Source organism: Schistocerca serialis, chromosome 7 (assembly GCF_023864345.2).
Source record: "Schistocerca serialis cubense isolate TAMUIC-IGC-003099 chromosome 7, iqSchSeri2.2, whole genome shotgun sequence".
NCBI lineage: Eukaryota > Metazoa > Arthropoda > Insecta > Orthoptera > Acrididae > Schistocerca > Schistocerca serialis.
Window position 1 is genome coordinate 56,711,526 of NC_064644.1, and position 17,544 is coordinate 56,729,069.

Genomic DNA, 17,544 nt, shown 5'->3' on the forward strand with positions numbered 1-17,544 from the left:
CAACGTGTGGAGTAAGGATGCTTGCCAGATTTTTAGCTAGCCTGTACGTTGGTGATCCAACGGTGCCTACGATGGGGCGTCGAGGAGTGTGCTCCTAATGAACCTTGGGAAGGCCATACAAAATCAACAGTATCCTTGATAACATCACATTCACGATGGAAGTAGAGATCGATGGTACCTTGCCTTTTCTAGACGTCCTCGTCTGCCGGAAAGAAAGTGGGTGTCCCAGCCACAGTGTTCATTGGAAACCCATCCACACAGACCGATATCTGCATGCTATAAGCTATCACCAACCTTCGCGGAAACGTTCTGTTCTGAGGACATTGGTGCATCGAGTGGAAGCCGTTTCAGACGCTGAAAACTTTTAGAAGGAACTGAGCCACTTAAGAAAAGTCTTCAAAGAAAATGGCCACAAGAAACTCCATATTTCGCAAGCCATCTTGCCGAAGAAACATAAGCAGAAGATCTCCGAGGAGGACACGAAGAAGCTTGCGTTCTTGTCGTTGTATGGCTCATTAACGGGAGAGATTAGCCGACTTCTATAGAAGCATAAAATCGGTAGGTTTTTTCTATAGAAGCATGAAATCGGTACGTTTTTGAGGGTACCGGCTAAAATTGGACAGCTAATGAGGCCTGTGAAAGACGATGTTGGACTCAGAAAGCCAGGAGTATATAAAGTACCGCGTGGGTGTGAACAGTTCTGTATCGACAGAATGTACGTACTATTGAACAGTGTCGTGTAAAACACGAGAGGTGTTTTCGTCTACGGTAGCCGGAGAAATCACCGGTGGTGGAACATGACACCGTATTGCATTTTCCGTGACATCTATTATTATGCGGACTGCTAAATTTTGAGACAGTGTTATTAAAGAAGCGATCGAGTCAAAAGTTTCTGACAATACTCATAGTAAAGACGGTGGCCTGCAGCTGAGCACAGCTTGGAACCCCGCCATCGGAAAGTTAAATCGGGTGCGGCAAGCGCGCAATGAATACATTACCACATATGGTGCTGGAGCGACCACCAGCGATGTCACTGAAGACAGCGCTGCTGTATGAGGACGGCAGAAGCAATCATTTTACGGTCACAACTTGACAATGGCCGAGGAGAACTCGGCCGAAAACTTGTGGATTTTAAACCACTGGACGCGGCTGGGAGCCCGACAAAATTTTATCAGTCTATATCGCCGCGAAACTATGCATTCGTATAAATAGAGGAAGTCTATTCGAAAGTGTATGTCTGTAGAATAAAAATGAATGAACATTGTACATTCTTATGCCTCATCTCGTCGACTGTAAAATGCTTGCCTGCACAATAATACACTTCTGGCCATTTAAATTACTACACCACGAAGATGACGTGCTACAGACGCGAAATTTAACCGACAGGTAGAAGATGCTGTGATATGCAAATTATTAGCTTTTCAGAGCATTCACACAAGGTTAGAGCCGGTGGCGGCACCTACTACGTGCTGACATGAGCAAAGTTTCCAACCGATTTCTCATACACAAACAGCAGTTGACCGGCGTTGCCTGGTGAAACGTTGTTGCGATGCCTCGTGTAAGGAGGAGAAATACGTACCATCACGTTTCCGACTTTGATAAAGGTCGGATTGTAGCGTATCGCGATTGCGGTTTATGCTATCGGGACACTGCTGCTCGCGTTGGTCGAGATCCAACGACTGTTAGCAGGATAAGGAATCGGTGGGTTCAGGAGGGTAATACGGAACGCCGTGCTGGATCCCAAAGGCCTCGTATCACTAGCATGGCTGTAACGGATCGTGCAGCCACGGCTCGATCCCTGAGTCAGCAGATGGCGGCGTTTGCAAGACAACAACCATCTGCACGAACAGTTCGACGACGACTGCAGCAGCATGGACTATCAGCTAGGAGACCCTTGACGCTTTATCACAGACAGACAGGTGTACTCAACGACGAACCTAGGTGCACGAATAGCAAAACGTAATTTTTTGGATGAATCCAGTTTCTATTTACAGCATCATGATGGTCGTATCCAGGTTTGTCGACATCGCGGTGAACGCACATTGGAAGCGTGTATTCTTCATCGCCATACTGGCGTATCACCCGGCGTGAAGGTATGGGTTGCCATTGGTTACACGTCTCGGTCACCTCTTCCTCGCATTGACGGCACTTTGAACAGTGGACGTTACATCTCACATGTGTTACCACCCATGGCTCTACCCTTCATTCGATCCCAGCGAAACTCTACATTTCAGCAGAATACTGCACGACCGCATGTTGCAGGTCCTGTACGGGCCATTCTGGATACAGAAAATGTTCGACTGCTGCCCTGGCCAGCACATTCTCCAGATCTCTCACCAATTGAAAACGTCTGGTCAATGGTGGCCGAGCAACTGGCTCGTCACAATACGCCAGTCACTACTCTTGATGAACTGTGGTATCGTGTTGAAGCTGCATGGGCATCTGTACCTGTACACGCCATCCAAGCTCTGTTTGACTCAATGCCCAGGCGCATCAAGGCCGTTATTACGGCCAGAGATGGTTGTTTTGGGTACTGATTTCTCAGGATCTATGCACCCAAATTGCATGGAAATGTAATTACACGTCAGTTCTAGTATAGTATATGTGTCCAATGAATACCCGTTTATCATCTGCATTTCTTCTTGGTGTAGCAATTTTAATGGCCAGTAGTGTATGATGGAACACTGTTGCTCGAGCAGACTCCTTAAACATGGCCCCCGAAGTCATCTTTAGTGTGAATACCTAGTGTAAGATAGCATGTATGCTCTCTTGGGTCGATGTCACCAGATATCGTACGGCAACCAATTCGTTTTATTCCTGGCCTTTATAGGAATGTGTTCATGAGTTTTACGGCGCCACAGCTAATAGTTGGCTTCAGGGGTGGACAGTAACTAGGATGACAGCGAGGAATGACGTCCGACATCCGTACATAATAACGATGCAAGACGCACTGTTCGACCGCCTTGCAGAACCAGTGCTTCTGAATGCCTGATGCTTGTGTTCGTGACAATCTCTGCATCCTTCTGCGACGATTGCCAGGTGGTCACACGTCAGTGAAAAAGCTACATACCATCGATTCATGTTGCATTCCCCTAGGAAGAACTGTTCGCACACCACGGCAGGAGTGGTTCGAACTGTTGCCAGTAATTAATTGCTAGAATCCTACTTGACGATGTCGAGGTGACAACGTAGCTCCCGGTTTGACACAGCACTTTCTCCAAAAAGGCAGCGCATATTCCTTCTGCATTCCTTTGGGGTTTATCCTGTTTCGGTCGGTTCTCTTGTAATTAGAGTCTTCAGTTCCTATGAAACGTCCCCTTTCAACAATTATACATGACTGTGCTTAAACTGACACACAATATTTTTTAGCGCAACGCAGTCTGACTTTCAGAAATCCCTACAAAGGAATGGCCCTGACTAACATTAACCTGTACCTTTCACAAATCACTTACCTCATAAAAATCTTCGTTACTCAAGCTACTGCAATACAGCGAGCGCCACTACTGCCAGCTAAATAAAAGATTCAAACTACAGAAGGCACTAACTACTGATAGGCATAGTTAGCAATTGAAAGATGTTAATAGAGAACAAACAATGTATTTACCTTAACAGTCATAATATACTGTATTTAAGTGATTAAGATCACAGTTAAATACAAGCGCGAAATAAGCCACTGAAAATGTGAAATGCTGATATGGGCATTGTGTTGTGAAAGCGCCGGATGTCAGTTTGTGTGGAGACTTTCCATGCATACTGAGCATTGTCGACCAATACAGGGACAGTTAATGCTGTTTTTAGATGATGGTGTTTTCGTTCACTGATTTCCGGTATTATGTGATCGATAGGAGACATGTCTGGTGATCGATTACACCAAGGATACCAAAGTAATTTGTAGACACTGTGTAGAGCGATATGTCGACGAGCCATATCTTGTTTGAAAACACATCCTGGAATGCTATGCATGAATGGAAGCGCAAAAAGTCGAATCACCAGGCTGACGTACAGATGTACAGCCAGAGGGTGTAAGATAACCACGAGACTGAGAGTTCCTGCGGTCATACGAAATCGCACCTCAGGCCATAGCTGCGTATGTAGGCCCAGAGTGTCTAGCGCGCAGACAGGTTGGTAGTAGGCTCTCAGCGTGCCTCCTTCTAATCCACACACGGCCATTAATGGCCCCGACGCAGAATCAGGTTTTATCATACAGGGTGTCGAGAAAAGGACTCACTGATTTCAAAATTAAATATCTCGAAAACAAAGATCGATAGAGGAATGCAGTAAACGGTATGTTTATTGTGAAAGCTGTAAGAAGTTTATACAGTCGCTTGAAATAATAGTTACAAAAGCTGCTAACAGATGGCGCTGTAATCGCCATACGTAATGCCTAGTATAAATTGTGATCCGAAGCCCAGAGCGATCAGTTCCTCTATTGAAACGTGAAAGGAGGTTAGCGTACCGAAGGAAGAGATTAAAACCATGTACTCCATTGAACAACACGTTTTTCTGGTGCTAGAGTACCACAGGTTAGAAGAGAGTCCTACGGCATCAAGGTGAAGTTTTCAAGCACGATTTAATGTTCCAAAAGGACCCGATGCGAAAACCATTCGTGCACTCTTCGCAAAATTTCAACGAACAGGCAGCGTAACTGATGATCTAGTGGGGCATGTTGGCCACAAGCAAACCGCAGTTACGCCTGAAAATATCGCCACAGTTTCTGGAATTATTCAGCGAAATCCAATGTCATCCGTCCGTAGAATTGCATCTGAGACTGCATTGAAGCGTTCCAGCACGCAGAAAATACTGAGAAAGAGCCTACACTTGTTTCCATTCAAAATGCAAACGCACCAGCGCATACCCGCTTTGATAGTGAAGGATTTGATGTTAGCTGCATCTGGTTTACAGATGAAGCACACTTCCACCTGAATAGATACGTGGATAAGCAGAACTGGCGATTTTGGGGTTCCGAAAAGCCATATTGGTGTGAAGCGAAAACCCTGTATTCTCCTAAATTTACTGTGTGGGCTGTAGTACGCAGCAGAGGCATTATTGGCCCTTTTTTCATTCGAGAAACGGTCACTGGTGCACGTTACGTTGCAATTTTGGAACAATTTGTCGCCACACAGCAAGCGTTAGAGGATCGACCAGGTACTGAATGGTTTATGCAAGATGGAGCCCCACCACATCGGACCGAACAAGTGTTTCGCTTTCTTGAGGAATACTTCGGGAATCGAGTCATTGCTTTGGAATATCCCAAATTTACCGGTGCAGGCATGGATTGGCCTCCATATTCGCCGGATTTTACTCCCTGTGACTTTTTTTTGTGGGGCACAGTGAAAGACATGGTCTACCCGAAGCATCCCGCCACGCTGGACAAGCTTGAATCGGCGATCTCTGTGGCATGTGAATCCATTTCGGTTGAGACACTACGAAATGTCATGGCGAATTTCATTCTTCATTTGCGCCACCTCTGTAGTGCCAATAGTGAACATTTCGAAAACATTGTGATGCGATTGTTTGCAAAGATTGTTTTCATACGATTATTTCACTTATGTATGCTGATATGAGCTGTACAGCTTACAGCGCCATCTGTTTGCAGATTTTGTAACTATTATTTCAAACTTCTGTATTAACTTCTTACAGATTTCACAATACTGCATTCCTCTATCGATCTTTGTTTTCGAGATATTTAATTTTGAAATCAGGGAGCCCTTTTCTGTACACCCTGCAAAAAGCAACAAACCTCCACCCTGCCATCCACTGAGCTCCACTTGACATCACTGAAGTAGCAAATTGCGGTTTTTTGTGTCTCAGTGGATCCACGTCACAAGGCTCCTGTCCTTGAAGTAACCGATTTGTAACCGTTCATTGTGTTACTGCGGTACCAACGGCTGCTCAAATTGCTGCTGCAGGGGCGGTATGATGCGCCACAGACATACGCCGAACAGATGGTCTCCTCTCTCGGTAGTGCCACGTGGCCGTCCGAAGCCCGGTCTCCTTGGGACCGTGCGTTCTCGTGACCACCGCTGCTAGCAATCACGTACAGTCATTACAATCCTGCCGAGTCTTTTTGTAGTATCGCAGAAGGAACATCCAGTTTCTCGTAGCTATATTACACGAACTAGTTTGTACACAGTGCAGTGTTAATAATGGCGTCTTCATCGCATTAAAGGCATCCTTGACTAACATCAAACCATCACGTACAGTCTCAGAGGTAACTAACGTTTACGACCGTTACAGCGCGTATTCAAAGCTAACCTGATTTGCAGCCTCATAGTGGCACAACTAGCGCCACTCTTCTGCGTCTGGCCCGAACTTTAAACAGACTTCATCTTTCAGATGTAGAAACATGCCTACCAACTTTCGATTACGTCGCACAACTCCTTCTTTGTGTTGCATTTTTGTTCGTTGGAGTATTATTCAAACACTTCACATTTTCTGTAGCACCACATTACATACAGATGTAGTCTCTTGGCGTCAATGCGGTTCATCGTCCTCGTGCAACATCCATAAAGAGCAACACTCCAGACAATTACATTCAGAAATTACTTTCTATGAGGGAATTAGATTAGTAAATGATAAACTTAAAGTAGTAAAGGAGTTTTGCTATTTGGGGAGCAAAATAACTGATGATGGTCGAAGTAGTGAGGATATAAAATGTAGACTGGCAATGGCAAGGAAAGCGTTTCTGAAGAAGAGAAATTTGTTAACATCGAGTATAGATTTAAGTGCCAGGAAGCTGTTTCTGAAAGAATTTGTGTGGAGTGTAGCCATGTATGGAAGTGAAACATGGACGATAAATAGTTTGGACAAGAAGAAAATGGAAGCTTTCGAAATGTGGTGCTACGGAAGAATGCTGAAGATTAGATGGGTAGATCACATAACTAATGAGGAGGTATTGAACAGAATTGGGGAGAAGGGGAGTTTGTGGCACTACTTGACTAGAAGAAGCGATCGGTTGGTAGGACATGTTCTGAGGCATCAAGGGATCACCATTTAGTATTAGAGGGCAGCGTGGAGGGTAAAAATCGGAGACCAAGAGATGAATACACTAAGCAGATTCAGAAGGATGTAGGCTGTAGGACGTACTGGGAGATAAAGCCGCTTGCACAGGATAGAGTAGCATGGAGAGCTGCATCAATCCAGTCTCAGGACTGAAGACCACAGCAACAACAACATTAATTAATATTCGGTTCATTAATTTAGATTTTCGAATTTTCTTACTTGCTTTGGCTATTCAACATTTCACAACTTCTATAGCAGGAGCAGTTGTCTTCCTCCAAGATAAAGCCTCTCTGTGTACCAACGCCATCAGAGATCATTGCATCTTCCTCTCTCTCAGCCGCATTGCTACCTGGCCGCCTCACAGACCCTTCCACCCCTCTCAGTAACTCAAGAGCCGCTCACGAGGTACAGCTAGCCGGGACGTTTAGACTGTCACACTCCTCCATCACTCCCCTGTTATCCTGGCTTGTACGGGACGCGTATGGACTCCGAGGAGTGACGACTGGGTAGGTCCCTTCAGGCCACAGTTAAAGTTGTTGTCTGCGGCTGGTTTTGTTGACTGTGAGCGACCACGACATGGCAGATCTTCAACGTTTTGTGACGCACCCTTGTGGTTCAGCGTTCGTGGTATACGTCAACTCAGTGAGTAACATCCCGTGCCAACAACACTCGTTGTCGTAAAGTAGCTGTGTTCTTACGATGTTGATACGAACCCAACGACGCATAAACACAGAGCGAAAAGAATGCGCAATCCAGATAGTCCCCTTTTGAATCGGAGACTGCATGCTCGATTGAACTGCGTAGAGAATAGCAGTTCTGTATCTGCGTTACACTTGTGATTGCATCTGGCTTTCTTGTGTGGCCATTAAGTGTACTGAGAAAGAGGTTTCCAACTTAAATGCTAATGATGAATGTGGTGCAACGCACCGTTTCAGCCGTGTTTGACGGACATCACACTCAGACTACGAAAAAAATGGTTATAGGCCCAACTCTAGAAACTTCTGCAAATTTTACACTTCCATTTTGCTGCTGTCTCATGTCTGTAATAAAAGAAAGAAACATCTGTAATGTGAATAGGGTGACGTTTTGATACAATACTTACGTCCTTGTATTAACAAATACGGAAAACCATTACAATATCAAATGGCCGAGAATCAAGAGAGTTTCTAATGCTACTGTCTTTCCAGCATACGTAGTATTCTCACAAAACTGTCCATCTATAACTACACTTAAATGCATGTAGACAAGTAAACAGTAGTACGTTACTAAGTAGCAGCACAGTTCTTCTCAACCGATATATATTTGGTAAAAACAAAAGAATACTATGAATTACCGAGTAACAAATGTTATAGGTTCTGTAAAAAGTGGCACCACTTTTCACAAGTCATATCCAGGTGAGCCGGAAAAAAGAAAGCTGACCCGATAGCCACACTTGCAGAGGCTATCGGTCTGTGGGTTTCACTTTTGTTCGGAAGTGAGAGTCTTAGTCTGCCGTATCGGCTTTGGCGCCGTTAATCCCTCTACAGTTGGCGTTACTAACTTCCACAGTCAACATCAGTTCGGATATCGGAATGTTAACTCTCCAATTTGAACCAATATTTGATCTCCCAAATTCCCTTTATTTCTTTATCAAGTTCGAGTAAATTTTGAGCCGGGCTCCGAGTGGAACTTTGAGATTATATAGAGAAGGCAGCCATCGGCTTTAATCTGAAGGGAGTTCGCAGGAGGTATTCATCAAAATTTTTCATAATGCGGTGTAATTATAAATACGTTTCAATGCACCACATTATTTTCCCGTCGAAGCATAAATATATCATTTGTTATTTTGTTCTGCTGAAACGTCGCAGAGCTTCGTTTATCGCAATTTTCTGGGTACTTCTGAAATCTTTGTTTCATTTCAGTTTATTTTTAGTATAAACGTTCTATAACAATACAAATACGTACTTCATATGTAGCGCATTATTTCTTTTTGCATTTTTGATGTTATTATTCAAACAAAAATGTACATATTTCGATATTTTATTGTCAGTGCAAATTAATTGAAATACTTAAGAATAACGTTATTGCAAAATACTGAAAACAGAGTGTTAAATGCACCCCCGTAAAGTCAGGTTCTTTGCATTATTTGAGAACTAATGGTTGAATGGCACTAGCATCTGTGGTACGCGATAGCTCGAGTCAGGAGTCAGAAGTCAACAGTGACAGAACTCGGTCGTGAAGTAACTGCGAGGCGTTGTGGGTATGACTCTAAGGGCCACACTATGGTTATTGAGAAAGAGGTTCAAATGGCTCTGAGCACTATGGGACTTAACATCTGCGGTCATCAGTCCCCTAGAACTTAGAACTACTTAAACCTAACTAACCTAAAGACATCACACACATCCATGCCCGAGGCTGGATTCGAACCTGCGACCGTAGCGGTCACGCGGATCCACACTGAAGTGCCTAGAACCGCACTGCTGAGTAAGAGGTTTCGAATATGTTATTATAAGGAGAGTACTATGTGGCCAAGGGTGTTTATAGTTCGACCATAAATGGAACTGGGGGCGTCTATAAATTTTCCACAAAACCGTTATGTCACACTAACAGTAACCACACTTCAAAGTAAGACTACACTATTTATTTATTTATTTAGCGTATGGCATTACATATGAACAGTGACTAGCAATTTTGGAGTATGTAGTTTTACAAAATTTAACAAGAATATATTAATTTCATAATTTAAATTTAAAAAAATAAGTATATAAAAAATATCTAATTTGTCGACCCACTCAAGGGCTGTCTCTGCGACTTCAAAAAAATCTTCCAAGTTTCCATGGTAGACTCTTCTGCTATAGCTTGTTACAATGCGATGGATCGTCTGGTGTTCATTTCCATAGTCACACTGAGAATATGAAGCCCTTCCCCATCGGTGGAGCTTTCCAGCACAGATGCCGTAGCCTGTGCGGATCCGATTAATTGTTTTCCAGGCACGTCGCGTTAGTTCCATACCGGCCGGTCTTCTGTCAGGTCTCTGGAGGATCTGATGTTCAAAATGGTGCAAATGGCTCTGAGGACTATGGGACTTAACATCTATGGTCATCAGTCCCCTAGAACTTAGAACTACTTAATCCTAACTAACCTAAGGACAGCACACAACACCCAGCCATCACGAGGCAGAGAAAATCCCTGACCCCGCCGGGAATCGAACCCGGGAACCCGGGCGTGGGAAGCGAGAACGCTACCGCACGACCACGAGATGCGGGCGATCTGAAGTTCCTCATGGGCAATAGTGTTCCACATTTCTGTCCCCATTTTGTTGATACTGAAAGTAGCTGCCTGTTGCGATTTTGCCAGTAGGAGAGACTACACCATTCCAGCCGCTCAGAAATGTGGGAGGCATGCCAGTGTCGTAGAATCATTTTATCATACAGTGTAATAGTGTATTCAAATCTTAATTCTAAACTTAATTCTTATCCTGTGTCAATGATTTTCGCTTGTAATTGTTATCAACAGTAAGATCTTTTCTCTGTTAGTACAACAACCGAGTATCATTCAGTTAAAAAGAGGTAGAAACGCTCACATAAAATTAATGACTGTACCAGATACTATAATTTCAGTTCAGCTCCTTCGAATGAAAAGGTCAGTGTTGCTATCTAATTGACAAGATTATAACAGTTTTATAGTTTAACTAACCTCATTTCCTAGTGAGAAGAAAGTTCGTTAAGTAATTAAATTATTTTAATGGCAGCTGCACTGAAAAATCGTATGCTAGTGTTAGTGTTATGTTATAGCGTATTTTTGATGATTTTCTATGCTGGTCTTGGCTTTTGTACTTTGGGCGTCGCCTCATTTAACAGTTGGAAACTGTGAATTCATTTTGGACTTAATAATTATATTTTGTACTGGTAAATTCTAATCAGTAGAAGCCAGTGATTGATAAGACCAAATTACTGTGAGTAACATTCCCCAGTGCACACGGCGTTATTCATTGCCATTAGTTCATTCTAAAGATAATTAACTTTCAAACATCTTATTACTTCCTGCATTTCTTTTGAGCTCTTGCATATTCACTGATCAGCATTGACTACCTACATTTGAGTTACTGTTATGAGATTTCAACTTCAGTTTGTAATAGTTTCATAAATTTTGTCCTTAAATGGACAGGCGACCAACCTATTTCATCTAATAGTTACAGCTTCATCAAACTTCAGTTCCACAATTAATAACTAACTCAGCATGCAAATGCAAATTAATCAATATAGTTACATAGTTCTCTTTCTAGTCGTTATTGGTGCAGCATTTTTCTTTATCATTATTGCGACCAGTAGGGTATTCCTCTACACTCTTTCAGAATATGTTCTACGGGACTGATATATTATCCAAACACTGGGTACCCTTTAACTTCGTTCGATCGACTATGCACCGAAGAATGTAGCCAGTTTTCAGAACAACTATGTCCTCCAGCAACGTACTAAGAAGCAGTAGTATAAAAAAGATTATGAGGTAATCGCTGTTCGTATGAAGCGAATAACGTTATCTAGTATGAACACTTATAAGGAATTCCAGTTATAAACAATTAAACGAAGCGATCTTTGCTTACCAAATGAAATTCTTTGCCGTGTTCAGAATGCGATACAGTTGCGTACTAAGACCATGAATTATATGAATAACAAGTAATCTCTTCTCTTGGCCATTGTTAGAATGCACTGTCACAATCAGTGTGTGTGGGTGCGCGCGCGGGAGCGCGCGTCTCTGTGTGTGTGTGTGTGAGTGGGTCTATGCAGTTTCTAAAAAATGTTGTGTAACAAAGAATATAAAAAAAAATACTAAAAACCGAAAGTAATTAGTTTCCTTGTCACTATAGAAAATATCTCAAAGCTTAAGGCAGACAACTTCACGGAGTCAGCAACTGCATTATGAAAGAGGCTTTTACTTACCGACAACCACGTGTAACGCACACGGTTTCAAGTTCGCTTCGCCAAGGTACTCATCCTTACTGATGTTATTTATCAAGGAAAGGAGCTTACTTACAGGGATGGGATGTGCCTAGCAGGCCTGCGTGCCAAGCCATTAACAGAGACAACCTGGCAAGCTGCTGAAGGGCAGGAAAGTCCTTCATATGTGGCAGCTATTTGAGGGTGGGGCAAACAAGGGTGGACCAAAGTAACACTTTCAAAAAATAAAGTGGCAGCTGTGAAAATAGGCGAGGTGTGTGCAGTTAGAAAAATACTTGTTGCTCAAACAATATTTTTCAAACAAACCAGGACTCCTCATAGGTTAAGTGAGAAATATACTGCAATCTTCTTTCAGAGGAGTAACTAATGAAGAGACATACTATTATTTTATGCAGGACAACGTAAGAGAACATGAAGCCCTTGCATATATGGTTTACTTGTTAATAAGAACTATCCTTCAAGCACTGAAATAATCAGTCTGACTGCGTAGCTGACGGGTCACCCATTACTGTCAGTTCTGTGAGATGGTTGACACTGCCATCCACCTAACAGTGGGTAGCAACAGGAGGGGGGGGGAGGGGTATAGGGAGAGGGAGAGGGGGAGAGACGGAGAGAGAGAGAGAGAGAGAGAGAGAGAAGCGGTCAGGAACGTGGGTTCGATTCTCCCGACTGGGTCGGAGATGCGCTTGCACATTGGAGACTGGGTGTTGTGTTCTCCTGATCATCATTTCATCACCATCGACATACAGGTCGCGAAGTGGCGTCAAATAAAACGACCTGTACTAGGCGACCGAACAAGCCCACAAGCGGTCTCCTTGTCCTGCTATCATTTCTTCTTTTTTTCGCTATAGCCAGTTACAGTGCTGACGTCGAGCTACATTCTCACTATTTGTCGACTTTTTCTCCACAGTTACTTTGTCAGGTTTAAGCTGGAGCCTGTGCACAGCAGTGGGAGCATCTGCTGGTGACCCACCGATCTCAAGTGCTAAATGGTGCTACAGTTCTCTCGGACTTTCTCACTAGGCTTCCCTAACTCGTTAAATTCGAGTAAAATCCATATGCCACTTACCAAAGTCCGAGAAACGTCCCGTAGCATATGTTGCTATCGAAGGCTGCCTTCCCACCACTGGTTCCCTCGTTATGCTAGAAAGAGCGCTTTCGTCGTACACGAAACACCATGTACCGCTGCGAAATACATATAACGGTGCAAAAGAATATTTGTGCCAAGTGTCACACTGATATCTGCCATCTTTCTCGCATAAATGTAACTTTTAAGGTATTAACGCCGTTATCCCACGCCAGCGATTTTCCGATCGATTTGATCGTAGTCTCAAATACTACTAAATCAAAAACAATTTACTATTCAACAGTATGAGCTTAATGCTCGACCAACGTGTGATTTTAATCATTCATCAATAGTATCTCCAAATGTATTCGAATTTTTTCCCACCGAAAACCGTGTAAACTTCATAACTATTTACTAACGTATCACCAACGTATTACTAACGTATCTCACATTATACAATGCAGCCTGTTAACTCCTGTTCAGATCCTTTACTACGATGGATGTTGATTTCGCACTGGAAGCCAGAAGTGCGTTTCCAAAAAATCGGTATGAATTCGACGGAATCCTTATCAATATGTTCCAAAATGCCGCGATTAAAATCGCGATATTCCGATCTCCGTACCTCGGGTTCTATTAGTAATAAAAGGATAACGTCATGTGTTTTGGAAAGTCCTGGGGCTAAAGGACCATTTATTCATTGAACAATATAGTCCTAATATCACTATCCTACAATATATGGTCGAAGTATTAACATTACACATTCCTGCTGCTTAAGAAAATGGAGCAAATCGGTTGCTTCGTTTTGCATTTCATTTGGTCTACGGTTAGCTTGTTGGGACTTATGCATGAACAATTAATTCATGGACGGTTGCTCTGAAACCCCTAAATTATCAAAAAATATTGTTTACTATTATTTCGAAGTCACCAGCAGACCAAAACCCAACCGAGGATTCCGAGATGGCTATGAGCAGCAAATGGCTGTAATTCTCACGATATATTCCCAACATTCCGGCCGCGAACGAACTTGAAAGTTTTTGAGACATCTTTATCCGTTTCAGAGATACAGAGATCAAGCTACTGTCCCTGATAAACATCAATGGCTTTTCATTAATGTTAATTATGGGGAACGAATTTTTATTGTAGGTGACAGCAATACAGTTTTCACTACGAAACCAAGAGAATTCTTTGCTGAAAAAGCAAAATTGTTAACATTTGGTCAGTATGCAATGAAGTGTAACTGAACATCAAGAAAACAAATCCTATGACGAGGCAGAAGGACACTGTTAAATGTCGGCGGTACCACTACACGCTGCATAACAAATATAGAATTTCTAGGAACGAAAACTGTATCTCACTTGAAGTGGTGTGAATATCTGAGAAAACTTGCAAACTGAACGTTATCTGCATGTTATCCCTTAGAGTTTTGTCGTCATTTGGACCAGATAATGCCTTTTAGAAACATACTACTCTCATATACAGTTAATTATTGGCTATGGAATATTTGATTGAGGGAGGAATGAAAAAAATGAACAGTTTTGAAACATACTGAAGTGGGTCGTCAGTAAAATTGTTTAAAATTGTAGACAACTCATTATAACGTTCTGTTTATAATCCTGAGGATTATCAACTACATCATGTTAGTATACAGCAATCAGTTGAGTAAACAACAACAGCATTGTTAATTGTTGCACAGACAGCTCTGTCCATTCCAGCTCTGTCCGTGCCCATGGACAGAAACAAATCTGTCTATGGCCACGTTGGCAGACATAAACTGAATTCTCGTTCTCCACCAAGGAATGAAACAAAATAAATTAATCAAAGAAAACATGCTCCGTTGTTTCCCCCAACGATAGAAAAAAAATGGCATTAAATTGCCCAAACAAAATTGAAAGGATTACTAAAACGAATTCATTTAAAAATAAAGTTAAAATGTATTTGTTAAACAGTAAAGGACTAACTAGATAACACAGAGAAGGTGTGTTGGTAAAAAATGTAGTGCACCTGATTAGTAACAACGATGACAAGTTTTTCTTAAAAAACAATCTGCCATTTGACGTAAGACACGAATGCTGTGCTTGTCCCTTTTTTCGTTTATTGTTATAATTATTATTATTTCTTTACCTGAAAAACGCCCTCCCAAAGTTATGCAAAGTGCAATACTAACACCTTATCCTCTTTCTGAGCTCAGTATCTCACTCATTATAGAATATTGCTGACTCAGTTTTCCAGGCTAGCAAATAAGCCACTTGACCTACTTAATACATCAACATTCAAAGAAACTATATGATTCCAGAGGTCTTCTCAGGTCTCTTAACATCTGTGATTTATATATGCTGACAGAAGCGGCGAATCAATTTTTCACCAAGGTCGGTATTCGAACCTGGCTCTCTTGCTCATTAAGATGCACTAACATCTACGCCTTCTAAACACAGAGACTTTGCACAACTACACAGACTAAATAGCACACCTCTCTCCTGAATCCAAAATCCCACTTGTTGTTCTCCCTAAACTCGAACTCTCAGCCTTAGTACATGTTTTCCTTTGTAGCTTCAGTCTTCACTTATACATCACAGAAGTTTGAGACTTGCAAAGGTCTCTGGAACTACATAGTTTCATTTGACTGAAGTACCTACGCCTGGTTTCAGGCGGGATCCCCCCTTTCTTTCGACGATGAGGTGCTATTCCAATACAGTTGGAGAGCCTCTGCAATCTTGTTCGAGTTTAGAGGAAATTCCAAGTGGCATGAGGCTTGAGTGGGAATATGGATTGAAGGGGGTGGCGTGCTAGGGCAGCCCATGCCAGAGTGGCTTCGCTCATCAGCCCAGTGAGCCAGAGACCCATGCTTCGAATCACGGATTTGCTACAAATTTCATTCGTCACTTCAGTCTATATACAAACCAATATGTCTTTGACATTATTCACTGGAGACAAGTCTTCCGCAGCTCCTTGTCCCTAATAGCAATCTGCTTTACTGCTATTTAAACGAAGACAGGCTGTCCCTGTTCAACACTACTCAAGAAAAATACGCACGAAACATCTATGTAATAGCTACTCAGCGATGAGTTGTAATTTCAACGTCCAAGTAATTGTGTGTTCATTAGCGACTGCTGTCAACCTGTGTTGATGGTTTCTGCTGGATACTTCGTCCACACTACTTTGCCACACTACGGCGTCTACCAGGTTCTGTGTCGATGTGGAAAGACAAATATTGGACAGACTGTGCGCACCGTCGAAGATCGTTGCCGAGAACACCAGAGGCACACTGGACTAATGTATCCCAAAAAGACAGCGGCTGCAGAACACTGTCTATCTGAGGTATACTCGATGGAGAAGGAACATATCAGGGCCTTGGCACGGACTTCCAAATACTTGTACAGGTCCTCATGGAGGCTACAGAAATTCTCACCAGGGACGGTCTCATCAACCGAGACTGCGGCTATAATCTAAGCAAGGCTTGGGAGTCAGCACTGAGTTTAATTAAGAAACTCTCCGCAAACAAAACGATCTGGCGACCAGGGCGGACAGAGCACCTACGTCAACGCTACCACAGACGCTGACCCTATCGTCCCCGAGACGGAAAACGTGAGATGGTGAGCGCGGAGTGCCCAGGAAACCACTCGCGGGTTGAGAGTATGGAAGTTGGCCCACCTGACCACGGCGACGTATCTGATCGCCGAAATATTGTGCCCGTTGGACACTATGAAACGGCAGTACATCCGTGAACTGTTCGATCACCATATACGACGGGAGTAACTGAAGAATCAAATATGTTTGTTTTACTTTATTTTTACTTATTTAAATTTTTCGGTGCCAACACAATGTTACAGACCATTCACTGAGGAGAACTTTTCGTCACTGTGGCTTTTTGTATATAGTACAAAGCTAGTATACAAGACTCCACGCAATCTTATTTGAAATTTGAAGATTACCGCCACTTTGTGGAGCCGTACAAGATATTGCCTACTTTTCCCAGATTCGTCCTCCTACGAATCATGGCTGATGCTGTTTAGTCTATACAAGGTGTTTTTCAAGGTTTTCTTTGGTCTCAACGGTGAAAAGAGCAATACAAAGTTTTTTCCTATTCTGAAAGCTTAATGCTCTGCCTACTTTATTTCTTGGTGATCAAGCTGAATAATAACACTTATAAGCTATTCCTCCTCATTAGTTATGTGATCTAACCATCTAATCTTCAGCATTCTTCTATAGCACCACATTTCGAAAGCTTTTATTCTCTCCTTGTCCAAACTAGTTATCGTCCACGTTTCACTTCCATACATGGCTACACTCCATACATATACTTTCAGAAACGACTTCGTGACACTTAAATCTATACTCGATGTTAGCAAATTTCTCTTCTTCAGAAACGCTTTCCTTGCCATTGTCAAACTACATTTTATATCCTCTCTACTTCGACCATCATCAGTTATTTTGCTACCCAAATAGCAAAACTCCTTTACTACTTTAAGTGTCTCATTTCCTAATCTAATTCCCTCACCATCACCTAAATAAATCGACTACATTCTATTATCCTCGTTTTGC